General features: G+C 47.2%; 1 protein-coding gene across 2 annotated transcripts in view; it reads left to right on the plus strand.

Moving 5' to 3' along the window:
* LOC146799172 (interferon-induced very large GTPase 1-like) overlaps positions 1 to 20,190 on the plus strand; it is a 139,340-nt gene that overhangs the window by 36,081 nt on the left and 83,069 nt on the right. Inside the window, exon 2 of one of the 2 annotated variants that reach the window (XM_085626592.1) lies at positions 1,953 to 2,176. The exons of the other annotated variant lie outside the window; for it this stretch is intronic. The gene's annotated coding sequence lies outside the window, so the exon portion shown is untranslated. The remainder of the gene's footprint in view (positions 1 to 1,952; positions 2,177 to 20,190) is intronic. 2 annotated transcript variants of the gene reach the window in all.

Genomic DNA, 20,190 nt, shown 5'->3' on the forward strand with positions numbered 1-20,190 from the left:
CTTGCCCTTGATATTTTATTGGCCAAGGAGGGTGGAGTCTGTGGAATGCTGAAAGGTCAACATTGTTGCACTTACATTCCAGACGAAAGCAGAGACCTAAAGGTCTATATCAAAAATATTACTGATTTGCATGAAGAATTAGTACCGCTTGAAGCTGAGAGTTTATGGACTAAAATAGCTAATAAAATGATAGCTGTTAAGGATTTTATTGCAAAAATAGGTAGTACTATTATAAGTAGAATATTGTTTCCCTTGTCTTGTATAATTGTGGCTTTATTAATAATAAGATTGGTGTGTGTGTGTTGGAAAAACAGGGGAGGGAGGAAGAAATTGAATAAAGAAAAGAAAAACAAGAGGTTGAAAAGAGAACCTCATGAAATTGAACTAGAAGAATTGAGGGAGAGTGTTTATTTAGAGACAAAAAGGGATGATGAAAGAGTGACTGGTGTTTAATGTTGTGTAAAGGGGAAAAGACATTTCCGATTTCTCCTAAAAAGGGACTAAATTTTCACTAATTTTTTTTTTGGGGGTTTATTTGGTGATAAAATCACCAAAGGGGGGATTGCTGGAGCAGAGTTTTCAGTTTGAAAATTCTGGGGCTTTTGAAGCTCTGGCATGTCTATTCGTTGTACTAATTATTAATAATTAATAATTAATTATTTGTCTTGTGCAAGTGCGTTTATATTAATCAATCCGTTTGTCCTAACAAGAGAGGAGAGAGTTACACGTGAGTGTGCATAAATGTGCTGTTTTAAAAAATAACGTGCGTGTTTTCATGTTTAAACGTTGCTATGTGCTGTTTATTTTTGAGCACAAAACGCTTTCTGAATTAATGCTTTTCTATGTTGCAAGTGCTAGATAAATGCATACACATAAGGGTATTAGTGGGGTTAACACTGTTTAATCACTATGCTGTAGTAACGTTGTTTTTGTCTCTTTTTAATTAAGATGGTCTATTAAGGCCTATGTTGGCCTAAGAAAGGATGGCCGAATTATGAGCCTGGCTGTGATTTATAATATGAAAACTGTGACGAGGGAGACCCCTGCTGGAAATGGTCCTGAAGCTAACTGACCATGGTCCTTGTTGAAAAACTTTCCATGAGGACAGCAGCAGTTTTTGGGAAGTCTCCAAGAGAAGTGAAAGTGTCCTTGGCAGCCTTGGGAAACAAAGGAGCCTTAGAGAGAAGCTCTGAACTGTGGCTCGATGGCCGAGGAGAAACAGGATAATTGTGATACATGTTTCATTTTCTTGGTTCCTGTTCCGTAGTTTTCGTTATGTGTATTTTTCCTGAGCGGAGATTCTCAAATGTAGCAATGTTACATCCTTTCCTTCTCGCTCTGCTCAGCAAAGTCCGGCGGACATTATAGTTTTTTTTATGTTCCCAATGTATCTTTCTATTGTTTAGAAACTATAAGAGATGTTAGCCTAGAGAGGGTTTTTTGCCACTTGCCATTTTGCCTTTGCCGCGTACCGAATCTGCGTTGCTGAGGATTGATGCTGACGGGACTTCGTCTTGAGAGACATTTACCGAGAGACTTGTCCTGACCTGTTCTGACATTTAGCTAGAATAGGTAACTATGAGAAATGATTTACTCTGATTGATTTCCTTTGACTAATTTAAGATAAAGCAATATAATTTTAAACATGGTGTTGGATATTCTTTCTTGTCAATTATTGGGTTTGCATTATTGATTATTGTTGTATATATTGTATAGGTTATGCTTAGGGACAGTCACAAAAACCAGGTCTTATCGACCTCGGTATAGATGCAGGGTGTTAGGAGTGTTTTCCTTCCACAGGTCTATTGCTGGTAGAGTATTTGAGCGTATGTTAGTGAAATGGGCCCTAGCGTATGACGTATGCATGTGCGTGTAACTGTGAGATTACTCTATCCGTGGTAGTGGGAATATTGTACACACCCTGATCTCTATCAATTTCACGTACCCAAAAGGAACCTCCGCTCCGCCGACCTCCCGTGGCAGAAACCCCGCACATCCGCAGAACCAGAGCGGGTGGAAGAGCCTTCTCCTACTTCACAGTCAAAGCCTGGAAAGAACTCCCAGTCAACATCAGACGCTCCCCCACTGAGCACACTTTCAGGAAGAACCTCAAGACCTGGCTCTCCGGCTGACCGGAACTATGCCTCCTTCCCCCCATGCCTTGAGACCCTCACGGGTGAGTAGCACGTTTTAAGCCCCTTGATTGATTGATTGATGTAACTATATAGGTACAGATGTGCTACTTTTTGTGAATTGTGACCTTTGTTTCCAGTCCTGGGCTTTCATGTGACAAATGTTCTCTGAGTTGCTCTCTTTCTTTACCTATATTATACTTAATAGACTAAGATACCTGATAGCTGTAATTTGTAAGCGAAGAGCCGAGGTCTAGAAACATAGGGGCATATTCACAAGGAAATGACAGAGCGCGGCAGCAAATTTATCAGCGTTGCGCTCTGCCATTCCAAAACGCAGGGATGCGCCGTAATTACAACAATACGGCACATCCCTGTTTTTTCCCTAGCACTGGTGCCAAAAATAGCTGTCTAGCGCCAACAGAGACGCCCTTGCGCCATAGTGCAAGTGTGCCTGTGTTGTAGTGAATGATTATCTATGAGCAGGAAGGTATCCCTTCCTGCACATTAACAGTAATGGCGATTTGCTACTTCTGTGTGTCCAGTATTCTGCAGCACACGTAGAAGTAGCTAATCGCCATTATTTAATGATTGTTTATGTGCAGGAAGGTGTTCCTTCTTGCACATAAACAATCTTTAATGGCATTCTACTCTTTTTATGGGTGCTGTTGGAAAACACAGAAACACGGCTGCTGCGCTTTTGTTACATGGGGGTTGATATTGCAGCACTTTTAGAAAGTTGGCATCTTCTAACTTTAACCATTCTGTTCCTCTGCATGTGTCTGAATACATGTCTGGGTTAGGATGTCAGCTGGGCTTTGCGCATTTGCTCTAGACAGTCACACAAAGGTAGCTGCGGTGTTCCATTTGCATGCTGATAGAACTTCCTTGGGTAGATTGGGAGGGAGGGGCCAACGTGTGCACCTGAATAGGGCTGTGCCTGCACAAAGAGCTGCATACCCCCTGCCTTGCTGTGTTGGCCTGCTGTCTGCTGATTGCTGTGCTGAAAGATGTACTGCCACTTGGCTGGGTGCTCTGCTGTGTTGGTCTGCTGCTTCTTACCTGGGAGTGACAGGCACTGGACCTGTTCTCTACATCTTTGAACTCCATGGGCTTGCCTTCTGTTTGCAGAAGTCTTGAGGACACAAAACACTTTTTGCAACTTTGTTTGTTTTGCTGGATTCTGCCATCTGTGAGTCCTACCCTTGGCTGAGGTGCCCCCTCCAGTCTTGGGCCTCAGAAGTGGGTTATGCAGTGACTTTGTGGCGATCCGCACTGACTCATCGCCCTTTGATGTCAATGCAGTGGCTGCTCGATGACAGCGGTTTCACTGCCGACGCAGCTTGCCGACAGCAGCAATCACTGCCGACGCTGCTTGACGACGACACAGTGCCTTCAGTTCGACGGAATTCGGAGATGATGCAGCCGCCTCTCGACGATGACAAAAGGTCCATACAATGTATTTCTTCAGTGGGACCAGTCTGGGTCCTGTAGCTGGCCTGCCCTCCATTAACGTCAGCATGAATTTAGGATTTTCACTGGTCCTTTGTGACCCCAAGTAACCTTTTGACCGTTAGTGGCTTGTTTTGGTCTCGTTTTAGTCAGATAAATATTCGCTATTTTTCTAAATTGGTGTGAAGTCTTTTTGTGATACTTTCACTATGTTACTGTAATCAATGTGTTGCACAAATACTTTAAACATTTCCTCTTAAGTTAAGCCAGTCTGCTCTTTGCCAAGGTACCAGAGGGTGAGCACAGGGTAATTTAGGGTATCTGACTTATCCCGACTAGAGTGGTGGCCTCTACGTGAACAAGGTACATACCTCTGCCAATTAGAGACCCCATTTATAACAGCTACTAAGACCAGTGACTAAATTACTATAAACTGCTTGGCACATGCATTTTGAATTGAGTTACAGAGCTATACAGTGTCAAGCATATGGCCATGACCAAAACTACCTTCATGACATTTTGTTGTGATCACACAGAGGTCAATAACTGAAAACCATGTGATCTACAACCTTGTAGAAAATATTTGACATCTTCACACTTAAACAACCAGTGAATGCTATAATTTGCTTTGCTTTTATTCATATGGAGGACATTGTCTCAAATTCTTATAACACCACCAACAAATAATTTATATTGTGACAAAAAAATCTGTTGTCACCCTTTATATGTGCTCATTTTTGTTACCCTCAAAACCTGGCATTCACTACAATGCATGTAGAAAATTGGGTGAAGGGTTGAGAGGGGTGAAACACTACTCAAGCAGTAAACACAATTCCTGTCAGGGTGACCCACAAGCAAAATCCAAATTAACCTGTGCTCAACCCTCTGGGAGCTTGGCACATAAGCAGTCAGGCTTAACTTAGAGGCAGCATGTAAAGTATTTATTTATACAGCACTTCAAACAGTAATAGAATTAAACACAGCACAAGAACAATTCCACACCAATTTAGAAAAATAGAGTAAAAGTTAATAAATTATTTGGCACCAAAATGACAAAAATCAAATCAGTAGTCAGAGGCGTAGCTAGAGCTTATGGCGCCCGGGGCTATCCCTCAGATTGCCGCCCCCGGGGGGGTGGGGGGTGTTGCTGGGGAAAAAGGACGGCGAGCACTTGAAAGAGGTCCAAGAGACACGTAGGATCGCTGCTAATAGTTACCGCGATCATGCAAGTTATAGGACACGGTCCAAGGCTACATAGTTGAATACACTATATAAGGGCTACAGTATATATTAGCTTCCAGTGTAGTAGGGTAATGTTTAAAAAAAAAAATTTCCTCTACTCAATTTGTTTGACACCAGGGTTATATTAATGTAGAGCGGGAACAATGGGGTGCTGCAGGATGTTCACTGCAAGATGATCTAAGTCAGCGGTGGCTATCAATAGGCGGCTGGGCCAGCATGGCTTGATGCATGATACAGTTTCAGATTATGTGCATAGTATACATTTACATGCCGCAAATCTAAATAGGACTCATTTACATATCAGTTACTTTGAAAATATGGCAGGAATCTGGAGCTGCATTGGCCGCACCTGCTCTAAGCTTTAGTTCAGAAGCTGCACATCTCTGCAAATCAGAGGTCTCCTTCAGGGGCAAAACACAATCCTCTGTGGCGCAGGGTGGCCCCAAACCTTTTAGGGGGCCCCCATTCAGCCCAAAGCCTATGAATACTTATGAGATATTGGGGACTTGGGGCCCCTTATCACAATCTGGAGGGGTACCCCATCATTTTGTATTACGCCACTGGTGTCCTTAGGGTTCATGTTGATGTCCGATTTTTCATGGTATCGGGCAGTCACTGTAATGAAGACAGTGGTTGGTGACTGTTGTCACGTCTTCATCGCCCTAGCAAGATTCTTTTGACCAACTTTATTTAGTTATATTTCATTATTTTAAACAATGGTTATTTCAGAGCGTCCTGCTTTATAGATTGTGGTGGTAGTGTCCCCTGTGGATGTCTCACATGCCCTCCTAGGATGAGTTTACAGCATTTCTTTCTGATGGCAAATTAAGACGCTCAGCTGAAGTGCGCTGGCCAACAAGAGGCAAGGGGAGGTGATTTTTGTTTTTAGTACACTCCCTGTCCAAGGGAGTTTCAACTTAATAGTGCCCCATTCGCCATTGAAAAGGCAGACCTTAATACAACCCCCCCCCCCCCCTTCAATTAGTATTTTGGGACTGTGATGTCATGTGACGTCTCACTATGACAGAGAGGAGAAACCTTATGCCAGAGGTGCCACTGGAATTATTAGACTCTGCGTCCTAGAATTATTCCACAAAAATATGGATTTGCTGCACTTTCCACATAATCCGCCATCTGCTATATAAATTGCAGATCTCTACATAAAACGTTTCTAGCTCAGATGCAACATAAGTTGGTGCCATACAGTTTCCAGCTGTAGAAGATCATTTCATTGACCGGATGCCACCAGCGCTAAAGCTGGCCCTGAGCAGCACAGTCTGTGCAGGAAGACTTTTTGTGGTGCATCATCAGCTCTGCGGTCAGGGCATGAGGCTGCCTCCTTGTTGACAGGTATGTTGAGACGTACAAATGACAGGACACGGACTGCTTTGCTAACCATCCAAGTGCCAGAGGCATGCGTTTTTAGCTTTTCCCTAACCTGCGCACATCACCAAAGCAATCCTGGTGTGCAGGGGTAACAGCGGGCAGATCACGACCAACCCCTCCTTGAGTGTCACACACGTCCCACTACAATTAATTGCAGGACAGCTCTGATACCAGTATTCGAATGCACCCCCTCATTTGTAATTCTGTCACACTCTATTCCCATTCCAGAATAACCAACAATAAGGTGTGATGAGATGTTGCAATGCAGATACATAGCATGAGCACAGCTTAAAACCATCAAAACATGGGGAAACAGATCAATAAGTCGCCACAGGTCCTTGAACGGCACAGTGTAGCTTCTGAGAACCTGATGAAACCAGGATTGGCAAAGAAAATAGACCTGGCCTTGAAAAGCGTGAACATTTTCTTTAATGTCTTTTTTTCTAAACATTTGCAATATCCAAAAATAAATTGGCAAATGTATTAAAAAGTGAAAATGAAGCAGTGTCTCAGCAGCCTTGACATACCTCCCCTGATACTAAAGTGCCATCCTTTTCAGGCGGGCAAGCACATACGAGCAGATAAAGTGCTGTCAGTCACAGTGCACATCGCCAAAGGAATCAAGTTGACTGACGCATTGAGCCCATACCACGGTGGGCGGAAGTAAATCTGACTGACCTTATGAACAGACCAATGGATGAATTGGGGGGACCGAAAGCCCTGTATTTATTTTTTCATTACGTTTGGGATAACATTAGGCGTCTCTAGGCCAGACCTAAGCACATTGACTGCAAAATTATAGGCTCAGAAACGAAGACTGACAAAATCTCGACCACATGTAAATATCTCTCTACAAAAAGTCGACTTGCTTCTAAGCACACCATCAAACAGTTACCTCACCCCCCGAACCTGATAATACTGAAGTTTAAGATTAACCCAGTCTTGCAAGAAATGGAAAGAAAGTGAGTTTTATTGCACTTATACGTTTTATGCCTGCTAATACGCTAATGCTAATGTCGCTCATTTGCAAGGTAAACTGCTCACCTTTCGGTTTCTTGCATATGAAGCTCCCCTCACATTCCACAAACAGTGCTCTTGCGGCGGAGGAAGCTTTCTGCTGGTTTTAAATGTCCCGTCTTCGCAAGCACGTCCGGCGCAGTCAACCTTGCAGAAGTAAATTCTGCGTGCGACGGGACTATTCTAGGTGGTGGTGGCGTGGCGTGCGTGCGCTGCACGCTGCATGCATTAGTTGCAAGCAGCAGGTGGCGGTGCGCTTGCAGTTGCACTTCAAACGGGGCCGCGCGCGCAGCACTGGTGGCCCGTTGCAGCGGCCTTTATAATTTATTTGGGGACACTTCTGTAATAACTGACAGTAGTGTCAGTCAGTGTCCGTCCCCAAATAAATTATAAAGGCTGCCGGAACGGGCAACCAGTGCCGCTCGGCGGCCGCCCCCAAAATGGTGCCGGCTGGGGCGGACCGCCCCCCCTAGCTACGCCGCTGTCAGTAGTACTGGATATATGCAATTTTAAAGGTTTAGGTAAAAGTAGTGCTTAAAAGCTCAAAGCGCTAACTGTGGTAATCTGGTCACGCCAGAGTAGTACAAAGCACAAGTTCAGGCTCACTGCGATAGAGCGTGAGCCGGATATAGAAATCAAGTTAGGCCCGCTGAACAAAGTATCTTAAACTTGGTTGCGAAGCATTGCAAGGTCCAACATCAAAGATGCGTTGCACAGCATCAGCTGCAAGGTCCTGCATCGAGGATGTGTTGCAAAAGTGGTGGTTCTGAGAACCTGCAGGGCTGCGTTGCAAGGTCTTGCATTGAAGATGTATTGCCAGAGGTGGCTGGTGACTTTTGAAAGTGGCGAGGCGTAAAAGTTGTTTCCAACTTTCACGGCATGAGCGAGGCAGTCACACTTTCCCAAGGTCTGAACTGCACAATGTAAAAGCAAAAATCCTGGGACCAATTTCGGCTTCACCGCTCAACCAAAATGGGTGATCCTAGGCAAATATTTGATTTTACAATCCTCCCTTTTCTTCGTTATCACATAGGAGTGCTCCTTAAAATACACACAAGTTTAGGAGCATTTGCTCTGTAGAAAGACATTGTTTGATTTAATCAAAAATAAGGTTGCTTCATGTTAATGTTACTTCATGTATCATAAGAAACTAGGCCCCACACGGTGAACATGACAACTGACTAATAGCATTGTCATTAGGGCGTGTTCTCCTTTTTGATAGTCACCGTTTAAGTTTCATTAATAGGCAGGTACACAGGAATGTTTCTAAATTTGGTTGAATCACATTTAAACACACCATATTTAAAAGACAGAGCAGGCACACATACTCTCTCTCATACACACGCTTACACAGTCATACAAATCCGTGCCAGTCAGACACTCCTTATTGAGTTGTGGGGCAGCTAACACCAGGAGTGAACCTGCTGTGTTAATCACTGTGAGGGAGTGAAAGAGCAGTGTCAGCCCTGGCATCGTGCTCCATGCAGCTCAAACAGCCCTGAAACCTATGGTTTTTTGGTGAATTTCTAAGGTTTTTTAAATACTAATTCCTAACTATAACATGTCTGAAACCTATGGTTTTTTCAATGAATTTCGAAGGTTTTTTAAATGATCATTTTTAAATGTAATAATAGTTATATGTATTTTTTATACTGATTTTCTAAAGTTTTTTAACTGTTTATTTTGACATATTTTATTTTTTAAATTACATTATATATTTTTAATATAAATGGAAATAAAAATGTTTTTTAAAATATTGAAACTGAAATATTGTTTTTTTTGTTGAACGTATAAGTGCAGAGCTATAAGTGTGTTGGTTAGTTAGGGGACTGCATGCATAGTGGATAGGGGTTTGAAGCAGTCCATGTGCTAAGGCCTGGCTCAGTGCATGAGTACTTGGGTACTACAAGGAGAGTGCCTGGAGGAATTTATAAGTGGTTGGGTTTTGGCGCAGTGAATGGATTAGTACATGGTGCTGAATGGGTCACTGGAGGAGTGCAAGGGGAGTGACACAGTGTTTGCTGGAGTGTATGTATACTGACTGGAGAATTGAAGGTGTGAAAGACAAGTGTGTAGGTGGTTAGAGGACTGCATGCATAGTGGATAGGCGTTTGAAGCAGTCCATGTGCTAAGGCCGGTAAACAACATTTATGACAAAACTTTTTCCCCGCAGGGATTCACAACGCGGTCATTACAACGACCGCGTTAAGATTCTGCATAACATTACTCCACAAGTCGGAACAACCACTTGCGGAGAGGGGGAGGTTTTGGATTTAAAATCCAACACCTTCCCTAGTGTCCACACAGACTGGAGTTGGAATAGTAAATTATACTATTCCAACATCCAGCGCCCCCCTCCGCAAGTCGTTGTTCCGACTTGCGGAGTAATGGTATGCGGAATCACAACGCGGTCGTTTTAATGACCGCGTTGTGAATCCCTGCGGGGAAAAAGGCTGCGGGACAAAGACATATATTCGATAAGGCCTGGCTTACTACATAAGTACTTGGGTACTGACTGAAAAATTAGAGTACTGAAAGGAGAGTGCCTGGCTGAATTTTGTAAGTGGTTGGGTTTTGGCGCAGTGAATGGATTAGTACATGGTGCTGAATGGGTCACTAGAGGAGTGTAAGGGGAGTGAAAGTGTGTTTGCTGGAAGTGTATAGATACTGACTGGGGAATTGAAGGTGTGAAAGACAAGTGTGTAGGTGGTTAGAGGACTGCATGCATAGTGGATAGGGATTTGAAGCAGTCCATGTGCTAAGGCCTGGGTCACTGGATGAGTACTTGGGTGCTGACTGAATGATTAGAGTACTGCAAGGAGAGTGCCTGGGTGAATTTATTAGTGGTTTGCTTTTGGCGCAGTAAATGGATTAGTAAATGGTGCTGAATGGGTCACTGGAGGAGTGCATGGGGAGTGACAGGGTGATTGCTGGAGTGTATAGGTACTAACTGGGTAATGGAAGGTGTGAAAGGCAAGTGTGTAGGTGGTTAGAGGACTGCATGCGTAGTGGACAGGGATTTGTAGCAGTGCATGTTTTAAAGCCTGGGTCACTGCATGAGTCCTTGGGTACTGGCTGAATGATTAGAGTACGGCAAGGAGAGTACCTAGGTGAATTTATAAGTGTTTGGGTTTTGGTGCAGTTTTTACAATATTTTTCAGATGGGTACTCTGACTAACCTGTCCTAGAGCCAGTGCTATGCTAAAAGACACTTAGAATACAGTTAAGACACCTACATACACTACGGAACACTATGCGTTGGGGTACCCCTGTGATTAGAATGACCTCCTCTGTAAGCCCCTAGTACATAATAGGGTAGGGGGATTAAAACTACCTCTTAAAACGCGCCACAGGGCACGTTTGCACACTGGTGAAGGGGGGGGGGCTGAGCTGACGTGTGCAAACCCACCCTGTGGCCATTTTAATTTGTGGGATAAAGTCCCCTTGAATCCTGAGTGTCCCTTGGGTCCAACTAGCCCACCAGGTATCTCCAGTTAGCGCCACAGAGCTGCGTTGCAGAGAGGTGTCAAAAGTGGCACAGCCTGGACCACCTCTGTGCAACGCAGCGGCGCTTACTGGAAGCACCTGATGGACTAGTTGGCCCCCAGGGTCCCTCAGGATTGAAGGGGATTTCCCCATCTTAAAACCTGCCACAGGGCGTGTTTGCACACATCACCTCAGGTCCCATCCCCTCCCTTCACCACTGTGTAAACGTGCACTGTGTACGTTTTATTTTGGGAGATTAAGTCCCCTTGATAACTACAGTGTACCGGGGGTGGGCACTGCAGGAGCCGGCCCTGGGGGGTGGCAGCCCCCAGGGCCATCATTGGCTGCGGGGGGGCTGAGCGTCCCCCCTCCCACTTAATTCAAAGCCCCAGGGGGTGGTGGTCCCCGGGGCTTGGGAGTCCATAACGGACCCCCTATTTTAAATATTTAGTGCCCCAGGGAGGTGGCGGTCCCCGGGGCGCGTGGGGGGGCTCAACCCCCCCACAGAGGTAGTTTTTAATTTTAAAACACGCCCCGGGGGTGGCGGTCCCCAGGGCTTGGGGGGCCATGAGCCCCCCACCCATTTCATTGTGCACCCCGGGGGTGGCGGTCCCCGGGGCTGGGGGGCTGAGAGCCCCCCCACATAATTTTATAAAGTCCCAGGGGTTGGCGGTCCCTGGGGCTGGGTGGCCCCTATGGGCCCCCCATTACAATATGCACATTGGCCCCCCCGGGGGCTAATTAACAATAAAGCGCGGGAGCCCGTGCTTCGTTTTCTTTTAATTTCGGCTGAAATTCGCGCTGAGTGCGCGAATCTCGCCGATTTTTCTTTTTTTTTTTAAATGCTTTTTTTGGCCCTGGGGGTCCTTGTGGGACTACCTGAGCAGGCCTAGGGGGGTCAGGGTGTTTCTACCCTGCCCCCTTTTTGCGTTTTGCGCGTTTGTTTTAATGTTTTCTTGTGTTCTACCGAGGCACAAGATGGCTGCCAACACTTCCGGGTTTGGAGTGTTGACAGCCAATTAGCATACAGCTCGTGCTCGGCAGGGTGCGCGGATCCTCTGCGCTCACAGATATATATGTGATTTTACTTTTGATTTTCTCAGCAACTATTGAACGGATTTACACCATTTAACCAAAAGGTACGAGTGTGAACCAAGGGTGACCTCTTTGCCAAATTTGGTGTAATTCCGTTCAGCAGTTCGGGCTGTAGCTGCAAATAAAGGTCCCTATGGAAAATTGCATGGGGAAAACACGTTTTGGGACCCCCCTTTTTTCTCGGCCCCCGCTTGACGAATGACCCCGAGACTTTCAGGATAGGAGCGGACCGGAGCGCCCCACCAGTTTTGAAAATTTTGCGAAGATTCGTCAACCGGCGCCTAAGTTATTCCAAATAGAATGTTGCGGATTTCCTATGGATAATAGGTCCTAACTATAACTACCTACTGGCGACCGCCAGTATGTAATGTATGTATATATATATATATACACATACATATATATAAATGCATATATATGTATGTATGTATGTATGCATATATTACCTACTGGCGGTCGCCAGTAGGTAGTTATAGTTAGGACCCTGTTTCCATAGAAAATCCGCAACATTCTATTTGGAATAACTTTGGCGCCGGTCGACGAATCCTCGCGAAATTTTCAAAATAGGTGGGGCGCTACGCTCCGCTCCTACCCTGAAAGTCTCGGGGGGATTCGTCAAGCGGGGGCTGAGAAAAAAGGGGGGTCCCAAAACGCGTTTTCCCCATTCAATTTTCCATAGGGACCTTTATTTGCAGCTACAGCCCGAACTGCTGAACGGAATTACACCAAATTTGGCAAAGAGGTCACCCTTGGTTCACACTCGTACCTTTTGGTTAAATGGTGCGCGCACGGAACGAACTGCGTTAAGTGGGAGCGCACGCCACGAACGGCGTAAAGTAACTTAGCATTTAAAAAAATGTACAAATTCACTGAAAAAACCATAGGTTTCACACACGTTATAGTTAGGAATTAGCATTTAAAAAACCTTGCAAATTCAGTGAAAAAACCATAGGTTTCACACATGCTATAGTTAGCTGGAGATTTTACTCATAAAAAACCAATGAAATTCCCCCGTTATAGTTAGTGCAGGCAACTATAACTCACGCGACCGCAATCCTCTGCTGATGACATATGTGTCTTTATGAAAAAAAAATATTTGTAATATATGTATAGCTAAAATTTAATGGAAGAAGACATGGGCAAATAAGTGGCTAAATACAGTATTAGCATCAGCAGAGGATTGCGGTCGCGTGAGTTATAGTTGCCTGCACTAACTATAACGGGGGAATTTCATTGTTTTTTTATGAGTAAAATCTCCAGCTAACTATAGCATGTGTGAAACCTATGGTTTTTTCACTGAATATATATATATGTGCATATGTGTGCGTGTAGAGAGGTAGAGGTAGAGAGTAGTAGAGAGGGAGGTAGAGAGAGAGGTAGAGAGAGGTAGAAGCGTAGAGACTAGAGAGTGAGTAGTAGAGAGTGAGTAGTAGAGAGTAGAGAGTGAGTAATAGAGAGTAGAGAGTGAGTAGTAGAGAGGTAGTAGAGAGAGAGGTAGTAGAGAGTGAGTAGTAGAGAGTGAGTAGTAGAGAGAGTAGTAGAGAGTAGAGAGTAGTAGAGAGTGAGTAGTAGAGTGAGTAGTAGAGAGTGAGTAGTAGAGAGTAGAGAGTAATAGAGAGTGAGTAGTAGAGAGTGAGTAGTAGAGAGAAGTAGAGAGTAGTAGAGAGTGAGTAGTAGACAGTTAGTAGTAGAGAGTAGTAGAGAGTGAGTAGTAGAGAGTAGTAGAGAGACTAGTAGAGAGAGGAGTAGAGAGTAGATAGTAGAGTGGTAGAGAATCAGTAGTAGAGAGTAGTAGACAGTAAGGAGTAGAGAGTAGAGAGTAGTAGAGAGTAGTGGAGAGTGAGTAGTAGAGTAGAGAGTAGCAGAGAGTGAGTAGTAGAGAGTGAGTAGTAGAGAGTGAGTAGAGAGAGAGTAGTAGAGAGAGTAGTAGAGTAGAGACTAGTAGAGAGTGAGTAGTAGAGAGTGAGTAGAGAGTAGTGACGAGTGAGTAGAGAGAGCAGTAGAGAGTAGTAGAGAGTGAGTAGTAGTAGAGAGTGAGTAGTAGAGAGTAGTGATTGATAGGCTTTATTTCGATACATAAAATATCTTAAAAGCAATTCAACAGTTAAGAAAAAAAGCACACTTTTCCAACAAGACAATAAAAACAATACTTAATAAATACAATTAGTACAGTAAGATCAGAATTAAATTGATACAGAAAGCCTTTTTGCACGAATCAACCAGGACCACTTTAAAAATTTAGACACAGCACAAACCTCCAAAGTGGATGTGTCGGACAGTAAAATACGCACGGCGACTGTGTGATTGCGAGTTCCCAACTGTCTACAAAGTGGTCTGAGCCAATACCTCCTGGGAGAGCAATAGTCAGGGCATTCAAAAAGAATATGTGCCACAGTCTCGACCCGCGTGGAGCAGAGGGCACAAAAGGGGGAGGGCTGGGGGGACAATTTCCACCGGGATATCAAATCACCTACGGGTAGGATCCCTACTCTGAATTTAAAATATAAGGCCCTATCAAAAGGAATAGAAATCATATCGAGATATGGTTCGTAAGCTACCACGTCTTTAATCCTCAAAAAGGCTACAGTTGACTTACATTGGCGTGGATCAACAGTAAGTTTAAACGAAACCCAATCCCAACACAATTTCTTTAGAGTGGCTTTGGGAGGGGCAGATCGAGTAACCCAAGCTTCACCTAGGCCCAACTCCCCCAAAAGATGTTTAACGTCCCTCAACCATTTAATCTTACACCAGCCCCCCATAGACATCACCTCGGACAGTCCCTCCGCATAGGAGGCTAGTTCAGGGACCCTCCACAAGCGGGCCCACAAGAGCAAGGGGCGTAGTTGAGCTTGGTCCGCAATTGATCTACAGCCTAAGTCCAACAAAACTGGAACTGTGGGTGTACTCGAAGGGAGAGCCATCAGATCTTTCAAAAATTTGCTCTCTGATTTTGCAAGCACGTCAAGATTGCCTATGCCCCACAACTCTGCCCCATATAAAGCAGCACTAACCCCTCTAGCTTTATAAATCTCCACAACTGGGGCAAAAAATTGTTTTGTGGAAATACGATGTTCCCTGAGCAAAGCACCACCCACCCTTTTGTGTTTTTTTTTTTTTTAATTTCTTTATTAGCAAATAACCAGAACCGACATACATCATCATATGCCTACAACCCGGAGGCCGGCTAGAACCTCACAACATAACTCCGCTGTGCAACCGCATGCCCCACATCCCGGAGGCTGAGCTGCATTGCATGACCATCTAGGCCTTCCCAAAGTTCCGCCCAGGAGTATGGCAGTATGTCACCCGTGCTATATCACATCCCACATGGAGTCAGCAGTTTTCCGTTTATCCCCCCCCCATCAACCCAAACAAACCAACCCAACACCCTCCCCTCCCCCCCGCCAACAGTGAGGCGTCCGAACAAGTCTCTTCTGTACTGTCCAATCTCAAAATCATCAGGGCTGAGTAATTTCCCAATAGCTGACTTCCTGCCTGTCCTCAGCCCTGCAACACTCATACCCCTGAATTTCCGAGCTTCCCTCCCTCCTCACCCTCCGGCATCAAACAAGTCCATCCATGCTCCGGTGTCACCCCCCCCCAAGCAGCCCACCCGATGCCAAGGATGCCACCCTGAGAGTTCTCACTACACCTCCCCATCCGTGTCTCGCTCCACGCCTGTTTCAGTACCATTCTCCGGGGTTCCCCCCCTCCCCTTAAGGTGTTCCAAATATAGCCCCCAGAAGTTCTTCGGGCGACTGCGCGGTGGGAGCAGCTCGCTAAATACCTCGGTTTGCGTACTACAATACAGCACATCTCGGGTCCACTGCGCCACAGTGGGCCCTGGGCCTCTCATCCAGCGCAGCTCCACCACTCTCTTTGCTATCAGCAGTCCCATGTCCACCGTTTTACGCAGGGCTCTGGGCAGCTTCCTGGAGTATCCCAGCAGGGCCATCGCTGGATCCAGTTCCAACTCCAATCCCAGCAAGCCTTCTAGTTTGTGGAAAATCGCCCGCCAGAACTCCAATACCCCTGGGCAGTGCCACGCCAAATGAATAAAGTCTGCCGTGGCATGACCGCATCTCTCGCAGCTAGCGTCCTCCCGCAGGCCCTATCTGCATAATCTGTCAGGCGTGTAGTACACTCTATTGATATATTTGAAATGCAGCAGTCTGTGTCTGCCATGCAGCGAAATCCTATGCGTGCCCGCACAGCAGTATAGCCACATGGCATCATCTATCTCTATACCTAGGTCTTATTGCCAGGCTAGCCGCGCCTTAGGATACTGCTGTATGCGTTGCTCCATCGCTATTTTGTAAAGACGGGAAATAAGCCTGCGTGGGCATTTGTGCTTAATAATGTACGTTAGCTCCGGCACCTCCGGGGGTTCCGCCATGTCATCCCCCAATTGCTGCCGCCACGCCCCCCTCACCCTGTGGAATTGAAAACGCTGCAGCGGCGTCGGGGCGTCCGCCCCCGCCGCTGCAACCTCCCACCCTATCACGGTGCCGTCCACAAACAGGTCACACATCATACGTAGCCCCAGCTCCTGGAGGGCCCGCACCACTCCCCTGTCTCTGCAGGGAGGTAACCACCGCGCCCATTCCACCGGCATTGCCGGGGAATATAACAGAGCCCCAGCCTTGTAGCGCAGAATGCAGTCCCAAGCATGCCCAGTAGAGTTAAGAGAGTCCAGATAACCGGTACGGTGGTCCGGTGTATCAAATAGAATCGATGGAAGCTGGAGCGGGTCAGCGAATAGCCGTTCCAACCAGAGGTAAGGTGTCGACTCCTCCCCATGAATCCAGCTGTGTGCCTGCGCGCACTGCGCGATCCGGTAATAGAGCTCCATGTCCGGTGCCCCGAGACCCCCCATGTGGTAGGGCAATGTGAGCACCCTTCAACTGACTCGGGCCTGTTTATCCGCCCATGCCAGCTTCAATAGCAACTTATGAAGCCTGTCAAAGAACACCCGTGGCAGCACCATAGGGACATTAGTGAACAGGAACAGGAAACGAGGCAGAACCACCATTTTCATAATGGATATCCTACCCATTAACGAGAGAGGGAGGCCGATCCATATTCCCACATCATCCTCCAGCTTATCTATAGCTCTGCCATAGTTTTCCCTCATCAGAATTTCAGGGTCTGTATGGAGCCTTATCCCCAGATAGCGAACCGCGTCGTCTGACCATTGTAACGGGTATTCCATCTCAAAAGTGGATGTGCAGGAGGTGAGCGGAAAAGCTATGGACTTACACCAGTTCACTCGCAGACCCGAAAGTGCCCCAAAGAGCACCACTTCTCTCAGCACCGAAGCCAGATTGTTCTCCGGGTCCCGGACATACAAAAGGGTGTCATCCGCGTACGTGGATACCGTTATCTTATAGGTGGGGAAGCTCACCCCCCTAAGACTGTGATATTCCCGCAAGGCACATGCCAAAGGCTCCGCCACCAGGGCATACAGTATAGGTGACAGCGGGCAACCCTGACGTGTACCCCTGGAGACACATATAGCCTCCGTAACCCGATCCCCCAGCCGGATCCTTGCACTGGGAGCCGCATACAGCACCCCTATCATACGTAGAAACACCGGGCCCAGATCAAATTTTGTTAAAACCTGACGCATAAAGGGCCACTCTACGGAGTCAAACGCCTTCTCCATGTCAAGGAAAACCGCGAGTGCCTTGGTGTCCCGCCGGACATGCTGCATGGTGCCAAAAACCGTCCTTAGGTTATACGTCAAATTTCTACCAGGCATGAAACCCGCTTGTTCCGGAGCCACCAGCTCCGGCGTCAGCAACGCAAGACGCGTAGCCAATATTTTCGCAAAAATCTTCTTATCGACATTGAGGAGCGACAGAGGCCTATAGGAGCTGCATTCTTCCGGGGGCTTCCCTGGTTTAGGAATGGCCACTAGCAGGGCCTCACTCATGGATTGAGGCATCCTACCCGTAGTGCACATGTCGTGGAACAATTGCGAGAGGTAGGGGAGTAGGAGTTCCGCAAATTGTTTATAAAAGGATGCCGTAAGGCCATCCACCCCTGGCGCACTGTTCGCACGCATTCCCGCTAAAGCCTCAGTGATTTCATCCTTCTGGATAGGGAGAGCTAGAAATTCCCTACGTGCATTAGAGAGGAAGGGCATCTGGATGTGATCCAGATAGTCCCCGATCTCGTCCTCCATATCAGTCTGCTGAGAAGCATATAATGCTGCGTAGTATGACTTAAAGCAGGCCGCAATGTCAGCTTCCTCCGTCAGCAATTCACCATCCTCAGACCTGATTGCAGTGATGTTAGCTTTACTCCGCCTAGCCTTCAGTAAATTGGCCAAAACCGAGCCTGGCCTCTCCCCCTCTCCATAAACCCTGGCCGTGGCATATTTACCCAGATGTTTCACCTCAGCATCCGCGGCTTCGTGATATTCTGCTAATAAAGTCTTTATCTCTTCCATAGTATCGTCTCCGTTCCCCTCCAGCTGTCGAGCCTCCACTTCGCCCAGGCGTCTCTCCAGCCTCGTCAATCTGCTTCGGATGGCCCGCAAAACCCCTGAGTGTTTGGCCATAGCCACACCCCGAATATAAACCTTGAACGTTTCCCAAACCGTCTGGAAACTGTCAACGGAACCGACATTGGTTTAAAAAAATGTAGTAATGGCTTCCGCGAGTTCTTCCCTAAAAAGTCGGTCTAAGAGCGAATAGGGAGGGAATCGCCACGTAAACGGCGGGATAGTCTTCCGAGGCACGGCCATCAACACTGGGGAGTGATCGGATAAAGTCCTCGGCAGCACCCGGCACTCTCGCACCTGCAGGATGAGCGTCGTCGACGCTAGCCAGTAGTCAATGCGCATATGCAAATTATGGTAGGCTGAGTAATGAGTAAAGCCTCCGACTGTTGGGTTGAGCGCTCTCCAGACATCTGAGAGCGCCATTTGGATCAACGTCCTGTGAATGGCCGTAGCCGCCACCGCGGGTGTCCTGGCGGGGCCCCCCGATCTATCCAGGCTCGGATCTAGTACCACATTAAGATCCCCACCCCACAGAATTTGCGGAGCTGCACAGCCCCGCACGATCTCGGCTAGTTTATAATAAAAATCCGGGCAGTCGTAATTCGGGCCATAGACATTGACCAGCAGTAAGTCCAGCCCCCTGCCCCGGTAGCGTGAAATCACAAACCTACCCTCTCCATCCACCTCCACTGCCTGAGCTGTGAAGCCTGCTTTCGGGTTGAACCAGGTGAGGACCCCTCTAGCATGGGTAGTAAACCCTGCTGCGTGCACATTGCCCCGTAGCCCTCCGTAATGCAACATGGGGCTCTGGGCCGGAAGATGCGTCTCCTGAATGAACACCACATCTATGGTATGCCTGTGTAAGTACTGCAGAACCGCACGCAGTTTGCAATGATCATTTAAGCCCCTGACGTTCCACGTCACTGCCCTTACAGTGCTTAGCGGCCCATGCGGGCCTGACATACTAGTCATTAGTGTCAATTGTGTATTGCGTTGGCATCAGTCCCCCGAATAAGAAGTTTGCACCAGTTGACCGCCCTCTCACTCGCACAGACTGTCGAACTAACCTCCAGAAAAAAAACACAATCCCCCACCCCACCCCCCTCCCACAGCTGACCTCCCCCAACTCAGCCACGCTGCGTCTCATTCCGAGACTACACACCCCTCCCTCCACCCACCCCAACGTTAAGTCAACCCTTCAAGTCGGTGGTTTGCACGCATAGGCGGAGGTTGCTCCGTGCCAAAGTATACAGCAAAGCTCATACAGCACCCAGCCCCCCCGCCTCACGCAGACAAAAAGCATTTGCCCCATCACCTAGGAGCACACAAACTAGTTGAAACAGGACTGCGCCCTGCGTGCCCAGCTAGTCCAGGTCACAACAACAATCTCAGATCCGCCACCAGAAGTGTCAGCGCAGCAAGTCCCAGCGGTGCCCCCCGGATGACCATCCCAGCCCAGGAATTGCACCAGCACGTCTACCTTCCACTGTGCGCTATGGCTCGCGTGCAAGGGGCCCCCACGCTCCAATTAGGAGCTCCCCCAAAAGAACGCGTCTCAGTAGTAGTGCTCTTCACATCTCACCCCTCTGCGTCGCTTTCCCTCCTCCCCTCTCATGCTCAGCCCGCACTTGCCACCAGAGTACGGTCAGTCTTGATGCTCCAGGGAGCCTTCCGCCACTTCCTCCCTCTGTGTCCGCGCGGTGCTGCGCCTCCCCTATCTACTCCAGTCTTTGAGCGCCTTTTGCAAGGCCTTGGGGTCCGTGAAGAAGTGTGTCTTCCCTTGTCGATTGATACGCAACTTTGCAGGATATAACATCGCGTAGTCCAGACCCTGCTCCCTTAATTGCTTTTTAATCGGGATAAACTGCC

The sequence above is a fragment of the Triturus cristatus genome, chromosome 9 (genome assembly GCF_964204655.1).
Source record: "Triturus cristatus chromosome 9, aTriCri1.1, whole genome shotgun sequence".
Taxonomy (NCBI): Eukaryota; Metazoa; Chordata; class Amphibia; order Caudata; family Salamandridae; genus Triturus; species Triturus cristatus.